Source organism: Urocitellus parryii, chromosome 2 (genome assembly GCF_045843805.1).
Source record: "Urocitellus parryii isolate mUroPar1 chromosome 2, mUroPar1.hap1, whole genome shotgun sequence".
In the NCBI taxonomy this organism is placed as follows: domain Eukaryota; kingdom Metazoa; phylum Chordata; class Mammalia; order Rodentia; family Sciuridae; genus Urocitellus; species Urocitellus parryii.
Genome location: NC_135532.1, coordinates 157,490,493 through 157,505,797, shown reverse-complemented (window position 1 = coordinate 157,505,797; position 15,305 = coordinate 157,490,493). Strand labels below are relative to the sequence as shown.

The 15,305-nt window shown below is 38.8% G+C and overlaps 1 pseudogene; it reads right to left on the bottom strand.

Annotated features, from left to right (window-relative positions):
* LOC144253422 (serine/threonine-protein kinase PAK 2-like) overlaps positions 1-5,882 on the bottom strand; it is a 32,873-nt pseudogene extending 26,991 nt beyond the window's left edge.
* Between the last annotated feature and the right edge of the window lie 9,423 nt (positions 5,883-15,305).

Sequence of the window (15,305 nt, the reverse complement as noted above, 5' to 3'; positions counted from 1 at the left end):
AATACTTTTAAAGAAATTGTTTTATTTTATACACAAACAAGAGCATTACGTAGCCTGTAATCCTTTGTTTATGTGCCCTGTAGAAAATGACAGTGACCTACTCTGCTTCTTCACTATCCAACCTGCAGATTCAGATACTAATAAGCATCATTTAGTATTAGATTGACTTAAACTAAATTATCCCTCCCATATGAAGGAGGTAGTACAAATTCAGTGAAGAGTAATTATATTAGAAAATAAACATCATAAATTGATGAATTAATGTGAACATATCAATTTGAAAATACTTTTATTATGTTTATTTTCATTAAGACAAATTATAGAACAATACAAACAATGGTAATTTAATTATAATGGTGTATGGAGAGTAATGCTATAAGTAATTTTAAAAGATATTGTAAAGCTTTAGATTTACTCTGCTGAAGAGGCATTTATTTAGCTCTACCATAACCCAATGTTTATTTGGCACAAGTTTACTCATAGTTTAAAAAACCCATTCATCATGTAGAACATTGGACTTGTGCAGTTAAAGTATTGGTACCAAAATAGACATGTAGACCAATGGTATAGAATAGAAGACACAGAGACAAACCTACATAAATATAGTTTTCTTATACTAGACAAAGGTGCCAAAAGCATGGCCTCTTCAACAAATGGTGCTGGGAAAACTGGAAATCCATATGCAGTATAAACTCAACTCAAAGTGGATAAAGGACCTAGGAATTAGACCATAGACACTGCACTTAATAGAAGAAAAGGTAGGCCCAAATCTTCAGCATGTTGGCTTCAGAACTGACTTTCTTAACAAGACTCCTAAAATGCAAGAAATAAAACCAAGCATTAATAAATGGGATAGATTCAAATTAAAAAGCTTCTTCTCAGCAAAGGAAACAATCAATGTAAAGAGAGTGCCTACAGAGTAAGAGAAAATCTTTACCACACATACATCAGATAGAGCACTAATCTCCAGGATATATAAAAAACTCAAAAAACTGAACACCAAGAAAAACAAATAACCCAATCAATAAATGAGCTAAGGAACTTCATAGACACTTCTCAGAATAAAATATACAACCAATCAACAAATATATGAAAAAAATGTTCAAGATCTCTAGTAATTAGAGAAATGCAAACCACTCCAGTCAGAATGGCAACTATCAAGTATACAAGCAACAATAAGTATTGGTGAAGATGTGGAAAAAAAGTACACTCATACATTGCTGGTGGCACTGCAAATTGGTGCAACTACTGTGGAAAGCAGTATGGAGATTCCTTAGAAAACTTCGAATGGAACCACCCTTTGATCCGTTTATACCCCAAGGATATAAAATCGGCATACTTACAATGACACAGCCACATCAAAATTTATAACAGCTCAATTCACAATAGCTAAACTATGGAACCAACAGATGAATGGATAACGAAAATGTTGTAAATATATACAATGAACTATTATTCAGTCTTAAAGAAGAATTAAATTGTGGCATTTGCAGGTAAATGGATGGAACTAGAGAATATCATGCTAAGAAAAATAAGTCAATTCCCCCCCAAAACAGAAGCTGAATGTTTTCTCTGATAAGAGAATGCTGACCCACAGTTAAGGGAAGAGGTCAGAAAGAATGAAGGAACTTTGGATTGTGCAGAGGGGAGTAACAGGGGATGGTACTGTGGGGAAGGGAAGGGTGGTAGAATGAGACAGACATTATTATCCTATATACACATATGGTTACACTCCTGGTGTGGCTCTATACCATGTATAGCCAGAGGAATATATGCTACATTTGTGTACAAAGTGTGAAAATATATTCTACTATCATATATAACTAACTAGAACTAATAAAAATAAACAAATCAAGCAAAGAAGTAGAATGTATTGGCATTCCCCCCTCTTGTGGTCACATTTCATACCTTTAAATGACTGTCTTATTAATTTAGCAATTCAGTCTACAAAATACATTCATGATCAGTTTTCATTAGCAGTTTTTCATTCCATCATTCTTTACCATAGTTTGGATCCAGAATGTTTCCCATAGACCCATGTGTTAAAAATGTGGTCCCAAGCTTGACACCATTAGAATAGGTGGTAAAAACATTAAGAAGTATGACCTATTGAGAGGTCTTAAGGTCACTGGGGCCATGCCCTTAAAGGGGATGGTGGGTTCTTAATACCACCTCTTTCTTTTCTTTTACTCCAAGCCAAGAGGTGAGCAATTTTGCTCTGTCACATGATCCCACTATTATTTGCTGCCTTTTTGAAAGCAGTGGGTCAACTGATGATGGACTGAACCCTCTAAAACTATGAGCCAAAATAAATTTTTTCACTTTATAAGTTGATTATCTCATGTACTTTTCATAGTAACAAAAAGTTGATTAACACACTAGCTTCATTTACAAATAAGACAAAAATATTATAATTATCTAAAAATTATATAGCCATAAATTTCGAGAACCACATATAATAAATAAGGGAGTATGACATAGAAGAAAAAGTATAGTGATATTCTTATGGTAAGAACTTCAGCTGAATATATGTCCACCAACTACTAGCTATGATTATTTCTGTCTCACATTTAAGTGAGTTGCCCTATTTCTTCCTCTACAAAATGATTTCTTCCTCTACAATAATATAGTACTTTCATTACCAAGCAGTTATGAGAATTAACCTAGATAGTATACATAAAGTACCTAGAGCATAGAAAGGTTTTTAATAATAGTAGCTATTATCTGTTATTGACTCATACTAGTAAGACATCAGTTCTGTTTTAAGGGTTCTTGTGTGTCCTTAGAAGACTTAGTTCTATGGTTTTGATGATAATAGAACTCTTATTAGAGTCTTCCAAAATATCAAACACATGTGAGTAGGAGTCACTTTGTGTGTCTTTAAATTCAGTAAGTCAAGTAGAGGTGACAATCTCTTTTTAAAATATTTTTATTAGTTGTTGATGAATTTTCAAATTATTTATTTATTTATTCATTGGTATGTGGTGCTGAGAATAAAACCCAGTGCCTCACATGTGCTAGGCAAGCATCTATCACTGAGCCACAATCCCAGCCCTAGAGATGTCAGTCTCTTAATAATTTATTTTATACAAACTTTCTGGAATTGAGTTCCTAAGGAGGCTGGACGAAAAAGGGGCTCTGATAAATCAATTTACCAAGGAAAAGACAACTTTTATCATAAATTGAAGAACTAAGATAGCTAGAGTGGGAAATCAGGGTAAAATTATTTCTCATCATTAACTGTGTTTTAAGAAATAAGTGTTCAAATATTTGTAATTCTGGCAGTTTGGGAGGCTGAGGCAGGAAGATGGTGAGTTCAAAGCCAGTCTCAGCGATTTATACCCTGTCTCTAAATAAAATATTAAAAATGGATGGGGATGTAGCTCAGTGGTAGAGCACCTCTCGGTTCAATTATAAGTACCCCATCCCCCAAAAAAGATGAAGAGAGAAGTGCTATAGATGTAATGAAGAAGAACCCATGCTGGACCTTGTAAGTACTAGGAAGAATGCTGATGACTAAAATATTTTGCTCAGTGATTAAAATCACTTCTATAGTTTATCAGCTTTAGAGTAAACAAAATATATGCTTCCATTTTGCATTGTTAACTGAACAGACTGTCAGTAAGTCTCTATAGATTTGGTCCTGAATTGCTCACCAAAAAGTGTAATTAAACAAAGACTAGAATGAAAGAAGTGTAGCTAAAGTTGCTTAAATATTATTTTACTTTTGAGTTGTAGAAATTAGTCATTTCTTCCTATGGAAATAATGTTAGTAGATGACCAAAAGGAAAATAACTCTTTAGAATGAAAGCATAGTGGAAAGACAAAAGATCAATACTTCAAGTTCTGGTGCTTAAGGCTAATTTTTAGTTTATATTCAAGGTATCTTTCTATTATGATGCCAAAGTACCTCATTTATACATGATCTCACTAAAAGACGTATACCCTGAGGGTGGAGGTACTAGAACATAGGAACTTAGTACTATGTTAGCTTTTCATCATTATAATCAACATACTTTTGTTAGATTTCACCTCTGTGATCAAAATAGCTAAAAATAGGCAACTTAGAAGAAGACAAATTTATTTTGACTCCTGGTTTTAGAAGTTCAGTCCATGGTTATTTGGCTCCAAGGTAGAAATACCATGGTGGTAGGACATTGTAAAGGAAAGCTTCTCAGCTCATGGCAGCTGGGAAGCAAAGAGATTGACAGAGAGTAAAGCTAGGGAAAAGGTCTAATTTTCCAGGGCATGTTTCCAGGACGACTTTCTCCAGTCACACCCACCTGCCTACAGTTATCACCTTGTAGTTGATTCAAATTATTAATCCATCAAATGGATTAACTCACTAATGAGGTCAGAGCTCTCCTATTCCATCATTACCTGAAAGCCCCACTTCAGAACCTTGCTACATGGGTGACAGAGCTTCCAACACATGAGCTTTATGGAGGACATTCTACATGCAAACCATAATAATAATTGTAGAATTTTGTTCCCTCATTCTACTTAATTTGTATATCACATATGTTTTTAAAGTACTACCACTGTTTATACATGGACATTTTACTAGATACTTCTCTGATGTTATCTCATTTTTTTGTTATCGGTTGTATGAAGCAGGTAGAATTACATTACACATGAAAAAAATAAGGCTCTAAGAAGACAGCATGATGAAGGCCACACAACTGGAGATGCAATGTGAACGAATTTGTATAGTGAGATGCCTTGATTTAGATTTTAGAGAATATTCCTGGCTGCCTTCACAGGGGCTTCCCATTAGTCTACAAAGCCACCTTGATTGGGATCCAGTTTCCTCCTATGAACTTACCTCACACATCTGCTTACCTCATTACTATCCTCCAATTGAACTGGCTTCCTGTCTGCCTCTTAAATAAGCCCTTATAATTCATACCTTAGAATTGTTATACCTGCTATTCTCTCCCAATTCTTTGAGGAATGACGACAAGAACACAAACTTTATATATCATGTTGGTGTTTTTTTTTTAAACTATTAGAATGTTTGTTAGTTTACATGTTGATTTTTGTGTATGCTCTTATTCTTTTTCTGGTTCCTTAGGTCAAAGTCTTTATCTCCTTTACTTCTACAATACTAATGCCTAAAAGGGTACTCAAAAATACATGTTAAAGAAGAAGAGAAGCCACAATTTTAATCCAAGTTTGTCTGATTCCAAATCCTGTGTCCTGCTCAGACTCAACTTGTATTAATGCTCCTCAGCCCCAGGATGTCTGGCTGTGGGTGCCATTAAATAAGCTTTGTGCTCAGAGCTTCAGTTGCCTAAGATGATTCTGTTTTTAATTTGTGAAATGGACCCTGAACATTGGTCAAGTCCCTATTCTTTCTACTATATGATGTTACCTCCCAGGAATAATGCTGATGGGTTGGCCAGACCAAAATTTAAGTGACAGAAATGTTCATTATACTCAGCAGGTACTACTATACTACAGGTAGTTACCTAAATTTAAATATACATTAATTAAAATGAAATTAAAGACTCAATTTGGACTACTCATGTTCTGGACAGTCTCTGTTCAATAGTTACATGTGGCTTCTCATTATCATCTTGGACAATGTTCACATAGAACATTTTGACTAGTTATAGAAAGCTTTATTGTGAAGCTTTATTTTATGATGAGAGGTGAAGTTTTCAGAGGTGAGGTTAAAGATGTTTCCTCAACCACAGAATGAAAAGTCTAGTCTGAATCACAGTGGTTCTTTGTGATTCACACAAGATCTGAGTCTCACATATCAGTTAAAACAAATCTTAGTGCCTAATTGATAATGAGTCTCTCCTTGCTACCTTTGTGTTCTCCAGGACTCCAAGTTCTTCTAGAACTCCAAGCCTGTCCATCACTGAATCCCACATAGTTGGACTGCCATATCCATAAATAGGACTCTTCCCTGTTTTAATGGCAAAGGTTACTCTCTATCCTTTCTTGTCCCAAATTTTATCCCTGGTATTATCTTATGAGGTTGAAGTTCTGCTTGAATTGTGGCAGGTTGTTATTAACTTTATCTTTAAAAAAGTTTTGTCACCTCTAAGAATTTCCTCATTATTGATACCTATTTAAAACATGTGTGCCCTCTGGTCCCAGAGTTTCCTTGAATATCTGCTGTCAATTAGGCATAACTGTGACCTTCTGTGAGGAAGAACCAGAGGTCAAGGCTGAGCTGCACTGGACCCCATCCAAAGTCAATACTAAAGTGGAGAAAGAATTATGAATATGATGTCATTCAGAGAATTGAAGAGTTGGAGGATGCTAGGTGAGTACGGCAGGACTGTCCTTCAACTGGGGCTGATCACACACAGGGGTCTGAGAATAATAACTGTGTCTTCAAGTCTCATGATGCATTTAGCAAATCCTTGCATCATGCATGAGCAAGCCCAAGACCAAAGCTAAATCATCACTGGTGGCAAGAAGCACATACTCTAGAAGGCTAAAACATATTTTTAAAATTGTAGAGACTATAAAGAAGTCCATGGGAAGAAAGAAGACTCTTTATAGTGGTATAAGTGAAATCTTTATTGAAGACATATCTTTTCACTATGGTCTGAAAATTGGGATATCACTTAAAATACTACATTTTATTTGGAACACCTAAATAATTGAGTGTGTGTGTGTGTGTTTGTGTGTATATATTTATATATATTCATCATCGTTGTGTCTCTGGTATATAACTTATAGACTAACAAATGTGTCTCTTGAAAAATGGGCAGGGAAGATTAGACACGTATAAGCATCTATCAGCCTGCCTTATGGGACAGAGGTTGCTTTAAAAAGAGGTCATCCCCAGGCCACCCATAAGGTTAGAATATCAATTTCATAGCCAATGCCATGAAGAGGTTTTAAAAGTTTCTCTCAGGAGCTATAGAAATTTGGAGCCTAGCTAAATGAAGACCCCGTACCAGGGTACAGTATTGAAATGTTATGCTTAGAGGTTGAGAGACTATATATTTGAGAGAAAGCATCAAATTAACCTCAGCTTATAATCATTAAGGGTTTACTGAAACGGATGTGTCCCTGGCCTGGTAGCTTGGCAAAGATCCAGTGCAGATCAATACATTTCTTTTTAATTTCAACCAGAAATGATGTTCTTTTTTGGTCTTCAACTAAATCATTGAGCTACGTTACTGTATAGTTGTGGAACAACTGCTGTGTTCTGTCCCAGAAGGGGTACCAAGTGATCCATTTCTGTATCTGCAGTGACTTAAAAAGGATTTTGGAATGACAGGTACTAAAAATACCTGTGGTAGTTATTTTACAAAAACTTTGGACCCTAGAAAAATGGGGCTTTGAACTGCAATGCCTCCTTATATCATATCTGTTATTTGCTTCTGAAGTAAATATTTTTTTCTTCTAATTTCAAGATTTCAAGTTGAGGTGCCTACCTATCATTTTATTTGTTTCTCAGGAGAAGGGTGTGATGGTTAATCTGGATTGTCAACTTAATTGGATTATAAAATATCTAGGATTAAAATTTCTGGATGTGTCTACAAGAATCACATTAGATTGTGGAATGACTAGTTAATTAGCATGTGTATTATCTCCTCTTGTGTCCCACAGGGGATACATCCAGACATGATTGGCATGTGGGGCAGCAACTGAGAAGAGACCCCTCCAACCTGAATTGGGCGTCATAAGCTAATAGAATTGGGCCCCAGATGGAACAAAAAGCAGGAGGAGGAGGAATCTAAGGCATTGTAAGCTCTATTCTTAGTAGGTGTGTTGATTGCTGCTGCCATTATCTGAGGATGTTGGACTCCAGCCTTCTCTCTTTCAGTGTGGACTCTGAACAGTGATTCTCCAAGGAGTTCCTGGCCCTTTAGTCTTGGACTTAGGCTGTATCATTGGGCCCTCATGTTCTGAGGCTCCAGCTTCTTGGACTGAGCAGTTATTGTTTTTTTGTTTTTTTTTTTTTCTGGCTCTTTAGTGTGCAGCCAGCCATGTGGGATAATCCAGCTTTTGATGATGAAGCAAATCTATTAAATCTCCCTCTTTATAATCATACATATAAATATTCTATTGGTTCTGTTCCTCTAGAGAATCCTTACTAATCCACACACATGTACTATGCAATGGCTACAAAGAAACATTCCCATTCTAAAACAGAGGAAATCGTGTCATAAAAAAAAAGAAGGTGGGGGAAAAAAAAGAAGGTGTGTGTGTGGGGGGGGTGCAGTTGGACCATGGGATCAAAGCAAGACCCAAACTAAGCAGGGCAAACATTAAGTTCCTTATCTCCATGTCCAGCATCTAGGACATGTGGTGGGGAGATGTGGGCCCAAAAAGGCTTGGGCAGCCCTACTCCTATGGCCTTGTTGGTTGCAACCCACATGGCCTCTCTCCTGAACTGACTCTGTCCATAGACTGCAGATTTTTTTTGCAGAAGGTCCACATTCTCATATCTCTTACTTCTACCTTCTTGGGTTGACCCCAGGAATTCTGACTCTGCTACTCTTTGCCTAAAATACCATGCCTTCCTTTGAAATCTCAGTGGAAGCCTTCATGAGCTCTTAACTTCAGCATCCTGCATTCCTGCAGAAACAGCACCACATGGAATATGCCAAGGTCTGCTACCAGTTTAAATAGTAGCTGGGCCTTTTTGGACCCTGGCTGCAGTAGCCTCTTAGTGCCTGAGCAGCTAAGTGTGCCCCCTCAAAATCTCATATGTTAGGCAATGTGGCAATGTTCAAAGGTGATTGAGTTATGAGAGTTTTAACCTCATCAGTGGAATAGTCCATTTGATAGATTAATGATTTGAATGGATTAATGAGTTGTAATGATAGCCAAGATGTGGCTGGAGGAAGTAAGTCATAGGGGCCATGTCCTTGGACTATATTTTGTCCCTGGCTCCTCATGCTCTCTCTGGCATTCTGCTTCCTGAGTGTCATAAGCTGAGCAACTTTTTTCTCCCATGCCCTTCTCCATTATGTTTGGTCTCACCTCAGCCCCAGAACAATGCACTCAGCCAGACATGGGTTGAACCTCTGAAATGGTGAACCTAAAATAAATCTTTACTGCTTTAAGTTTTTCTTGTTATTCTGGTTATGGCAATTAATAATCGCCTAACATAGGTGGGTAGAAAAGAAAGAAAGTACAGACTGCTTTTTGACCACATGAATTTGTTCGAACTAGTTTTGCACAATGTGACAACTGAAGGAAAGTAATAGGCAAGCATGGTAGTATTTGAAGATACTTTTGATATAAAAATTATTTGAACATCAAATAGATAAAGCTTTATTTCTAAATCACCTCAGAGAGAGAGAGAGACAGCTACAAATATATTTAGGGTCCTATGCTTTTCAATTTGGAAAGTTGAAGATCTGCTTGCTTTGCTTTCCTGGATGGGGTTCTTATGAGTTTAGCAGACTCAAGCTCACCTAAGTACAATTACTGCTTTTTTTTTTTTTAACTGAAGTTCAAGGTTCTCCAAGAATAAGAATTTGATTTCTTACACTCTCTCATCCGTTTATATATGCTAAGCAACTAAGTAGGTATTATGGTTAGCAAGTTAAACAGCTAAATAGGTAGCTGTTATTAATTCAATGTAATATAAAATTATCAGTAATGTAAGGGTGACCTATTTGTTTAATTTGCCCTGGAATTCTCCATTTTTAACATTGAAAGTCTCATGTCCTGAGTCCCTCATGGTCAGTCACCCAAAGTACACTCCTGTTTTCTGGGTACTAATCAAGTATTTCTAAAGTAGTCACAATGAATGTAATTATTTTATAAGACTCCTGTTTTAGGTTGGATAAATTATCGAGATTTCCTCTTAGGAAGAGGAAATGAGGTGAGGTGACATAGTCAGAAATTCAGTGAGCAAAGAGTTTTTGCTTAAGCACAGAACCGTCTTGAATGCTGAGCAGAGATTGGTTTTTGTAGGATTCCACCCAACAAAGAGGGTGGGGGCTTATTACCACACTGCTCTATTGAACTTTGTGATGGTTAATTCTGGTTGTTAACTTGGTAGGAATGAGCGATGCCTAGAAAACTGGTAAGCACACAGCACACTCTGGTTGTGTTTCTGGGGGTAGTTTCCAGAACATTTGGCAGGTTGGTCAGAGAAATCAGAAAGACTCACACTGAATGTGGGTGGTTTGGTCCAATGGACTGGGGGACTAGATGGAACAAAATGCAGAAGAAAAGAAGAAAAGGACAGCTCCCACATGCTCAGCTCTTCTTCAGTTGAAGTGTTGTTTTGTTTGCCTGCTAGCTGTTGTTTTGTTTGCTGCCATCATCTCTGGACATCAGATGATAGATTATCCAACCTTTGTACATGGACTTGCACCAGCCACTCTCCTGGGGCATCCAGGTGTTCAGTGTTAGGCTGGGGCTACATCACTGGTCCCTTTTGTTCTGAGATTTCCAGCTTCTTGGGCTGAGCAGCTACTGGCTTCCTCAGCTATCCAGCCTGCAGACAACTACTGTGGAACTGTTCAGCCTCTGATCGTGTAAGCCAGCCTAATAAGCCCCTCTTATATATACATTCTACTGTTTCCACTCCTCTGGAGAGCTCTGACTGATGGGACAAGTTGTGTGGCGCCTGTTGATTCATGGGGACCTTTTTCAGTTTAATAGCAGTGGAGCAGGAAAGCTTTGGCATATACAGTTCCTTTCATCTAAGAAGTGTAATGAGAGAGTAAGAATGGGACAGCCAGCAACCCTGCAGGAGACGTAAGCAAGAGAACACATTTCATTCATGAAGAATTCTTGAGTGCTGGGTTATGGGGGTGATGGAGGAAGCACTTTAATAAACCACTCCATCACAGAGGATGCTGGAGTGACTAAAGGGTCCCACAAGAGCACTGGGACCTGTTAAGTGCACGTCATGATGGGTGATCTAGGATGAATAGAAATCTCAGCACAGGAGCTGATATGTAGAAGACATTAAGAGGAAAAAAATGTGTCATGTTTAGGAGCCACATGATGAGAGGTTGAGGGACTGCGCAGGAGAGCATGAGGGTTCCTGGAAGCAACACAGTCAAGGAGCTTTTTAGAGACTAAGTGTGAGGATTTTCACATAGCTTACTATTGGTAAGGGGTTCAGAACAATCTTATTTCCCCCATTTCTTCTGAAATTGTCAATAAATTATGTATTGCTTATTAAAGTTTTAGGATAAGTAAATATTTATAGGAATTCAAAGAGATTCTGAGTTCCAAGTCCAGGCTGCAAAGAAAGGGGAAATAAAATCCATGCAGTCACAGGAGCCAGAGGACAGTGGCCAGCCGACAACTGGGTTCTTTAGGTAGAAGGAGCTGTTTTTATTTCATTCTATTAAGCCAACCTCTGAGGCCATCCTATTTGGTACCTGAGCCCTGGGCAGACTTGATGAGCTCTGTGACAGTTGATGTCTCACGTGCCCTGTGGGCCTGCCCCTCTCAGGAAGAAGCTGGCAATTAACTTACAGGAGATTGCTGAAGCCATGCAGGTGGCCAATGCCAAGAATGCCTCTGTGGAAAGGGCCCGGCACCAACTGCACCTTGAGCTGGGGGATGCCCTGTCTGAGCTGGGGAAGGTCTGCTCTGTAGCAGCTGCACTGGACCAGAATCAGCAGCACTCTGAGGAGGCCCTTGCTGACTTGGGAAAGCAGAAGCATGAGGAGTCCCAGGCATTACTGGCTGCCTCTCAGAAGGAGGCCTGAGCTCTTAGCACTGAGATCCTCGAGCTCAAGCACACTTATGAAGAGAGCAGTGAGGGCCAGGAGACACTGAGGAGGGAGAACAAGAACCTGCAAGGTCCTCTCAGCTGGGCTTCCAACCCAAGCAAGAGCCAGGAGCCAGGAGCTTGGGAAGAGCCTTGGCTACAGAGCAAGGCTGTCTCTGTGGGTGGAGAGCCTTGGCATGTCCATGTTCCCATTCATGTTCTAATTTTTTAAAGTTCAGTGCTCATTGTGAAATTTTTTTCTATATATGTTATTTGCATGAAATTAATTTTAAAAGTAAAACGAGTTTTATGCCTTTAGCTCGAGTTCTATGTTGCAAGGAAACCACTCTGAATAATTCCTTGATGTTAGTCTTATATAGCCTTACATAGATTTTCCATGTATAAATTCATGTGTGTATCTTCAACTGAGATTAAAAATTGTTTCACAACTTTTATGTAGCAGTATATTTTGTGATTTAACAAATATTTCCATGCCTGTGCTGTATGCTAAGTACTGTTTTTCATACAGCTATTTGTTGTTTAAGCCTCAGTAGAGTTTTGGTGTTAGTTTCATCTGGAAAATGGATATTAATTCACATTAGTAAGGTTAAGAAACTTGGGTGGCTTCACAGTGAATCAGTAGCAGATCTGTGAATTGAGCAGCAGCTGGGCTCCAAGGTGGACAGATCTATGCTCCCTTCCATGTACCGTGTAGTTCATTTTATGCCTATGCATGGAAACCTGCCACATGCTTTAAAAAGCTAAATGGTGTTTCATAATAGGGTTGATCAACATTTATTTAACCTATTCACTTTAGGTCTGATTTTTCATAATTATAAATAATTCTGTAGTATGCTTTTAGATGCACATATTGTACACACATAAAATATTTCAGTAGAATAGATTCCTAGAAATGAAATTGCTGAGTTAAAGAAATGATTCTAGAAATTTTAACATGCAGCCAACTTACCCCACCACCAATAGCATGATAACCCCAAGGTGCCCTGAAGGTAAGTTTGTTACTACTGCTTTCTGTGTTGACTTCCACAGTCCATGATCACTGACTGGGCTTTGAGGGGTGCTCAAAGAGTGGATAGAAAACTTCAGCTACATCCAAACCTGGAGAGTTTGTTGTAACACAGATGGCTGGGAACAACTCCAGAGTTTGATTCAAAAGCTCTGAAATGGGGTCTGTGAATTCATATTTCTAATAAATTCCTAGGTGAGATCTGTACCAGCTAGTCTTGGGACCACATTTGGTCTGGGATGGGACTTGGAATTGGGCTTTTCTCAAAAGCTCTTCAAGTGATTCTAAGGTGCAGTCAGAGCTGAGAAAAACTGCTCTGAGTTTTTTCTAGGGAACCCTTCTTTGAATAGGACTTACCAGAAAAGGGTTATAATTCACATGAGAATTCTCATCTACTGCATTGTTTTGCACTTCTTAAAACTTTTGACATATCTCAGCCAGGCATGGTGATACATACCTGTAATCCCTACTGCTCAGGAGGCTTTGGCAGGAGGAACACAAGTTCATGGACAACTTAGTGAGACTTAATCTCCAAATAAAATTTTAAAAGCTGGGGCTGTATCCCAGTGATAGAACACTCTTCTAGCATACACAAGGCCCTAGGTTCAATCCCTAAGCTCTTGGGCACTCTATATTCCTCTGTGTTAGTTAATTTCCAGAGATACAAGACCTACACTATACTATGCCAGTATCAGGTGGCAGGGGTTTTGTGGTTTCTGGAAGCCTCTATCACAGGCTGTGTTCATAAAAGAATCGTCAAAACTGTCAAGTGCTTAATTTGAAGTCCCTGAGCCCTTTGTTTTCATCTAGCTATCTTGAGGCCATGTGTTGGCTGCTGGCAGACAGTGACTCACCTGATGCTAAGACAAGAGAATACAAATGGAAGAAATGATTTATAGTAGAAGGGGTAGAGAGAGAAAAGGGGAGGGGAGGGGAGGGGAGGGGAGGGGGGATAGTAGACAATAGGACAGACAGCAGAATACATCAGATACTAGAAAGGCAATATGTCAATCAATGGAAGGGTAACTGATGTGATACAGCAATTTGTATACGGGGTAAAAGCGGGAGTTCATAATCCACTTGAATCAAACCGTGTAATATGATGTATTAAGAACTATGTAATGTTATGGACGACCAATAAAAAAAAAAATCTTATCCTAGTGTTAAATAGTGGCTTGCACTGTGTTGACAGCTAAGCACTTCCACTGGAAGTGTAGGGATTCCAGGTCTGTGTCTGGGTGTACTTCCAGGTAGACTCTGAAATGGCTCTAACAAGCAGAACCACCCTGCAGGGTGCACAGGCTGTCCAATGTCCCTGACTCTAAGAAGCACCATCCTTCCTATTTGCCAACAGTTTCCTGGCAGATAGCAAAAGAATATGTAGACAAAGGGATGCCTTTTTCTAATTGTAACAGAGATCCCCTGTGACTTAATGGTGGCTCTGCTATCAATTTCCAAAGGACTGCACAAACATGGTCCCAGAAGGCCTCTAGGAGTATCTGGATGTGCTTGATATCGTGGGTCTGAGGCTGAGCCCTCTCACTCACTTTACTATTCTTCCCTCTCTCCAGAAGAGATTTCTAGCTTGAAAAACCAGGATAGAAAAGGGACCCAGACTTTACCTGAAATGGAAAAGATCAAGAAACTGATTGAACAAGAGAAGATTGAAGCCCAAGTGACTGGAAGAAACAGAGGTATGATCTCCAGGAAAAAGAGGTTTCCCCACTGGGCAAAGGAGAAAATCTGCAACCATATCCTGACATTGGCTTAACTGATTACTACATGCTGGGCACCATGCCAAATGCTTGGTATGCATCATTTTAGGTAATCACCCCTAAAAACTATTTTTCCCATTTACAAAGGAAGAAAATGAGGCCCGGAGACAGATGAACAGTAGTGAATACAAATCTACTGATTGTAGTAACTAGAGCAACCGTGGCTATCTTGTTCCCCAGTTTATCCCCAGTGCCCATACCCTCAGTACTCAGAATGAGGCCTATAGACCAGCTGCATGGGCACCACCCAGGAGTTTATTGGAAATTCAGAATCTTGGGCCTCTCCCTAGCTCTGTTGAATCAGAATCTGCATTTTAACTAGATCCCTTAGCAGGTCAACACTGGGGAAGCACTGACCTGGAACCCTGCTGGCCTATAGGAAAAGTTCAATAAGTACTTAAAAGTTGAAAGAGTAAATACCCTCATAGCTGTACCCCTTTTAAATAGAGTCAATCAAGGACACTTTTCCCAAAACAAAACAAACAAACAAAAACCTTTAGTTTTTTTCAATGAAATTCCAAGGGATGTTCTCAGACATGTGCTTCTATAGTTCATCAGGAATGTTTTCAGTGTTATGGTCTCAAATTGCAGTAAAAGTCTCTGGCTTTATCCCTGAGTGTGTGTTAGAGTTTGAAAGAGCCACTAGGAAGATCTTTTTCTAAAGAAGATGTTGAACTAAAAAGGAAGTTGTCCAATGACAGTTGTTAGGTGGCATAAAAGTCCTGAGGGGCTTCTTTTCTCCCAGCTGAATTTCATCAGTTTGACGTAACCTTCTGAATAGACACAAGGATACTATTATACAGCCCCCAACTAGCAGTACATGCCTGTAATCCTAGTG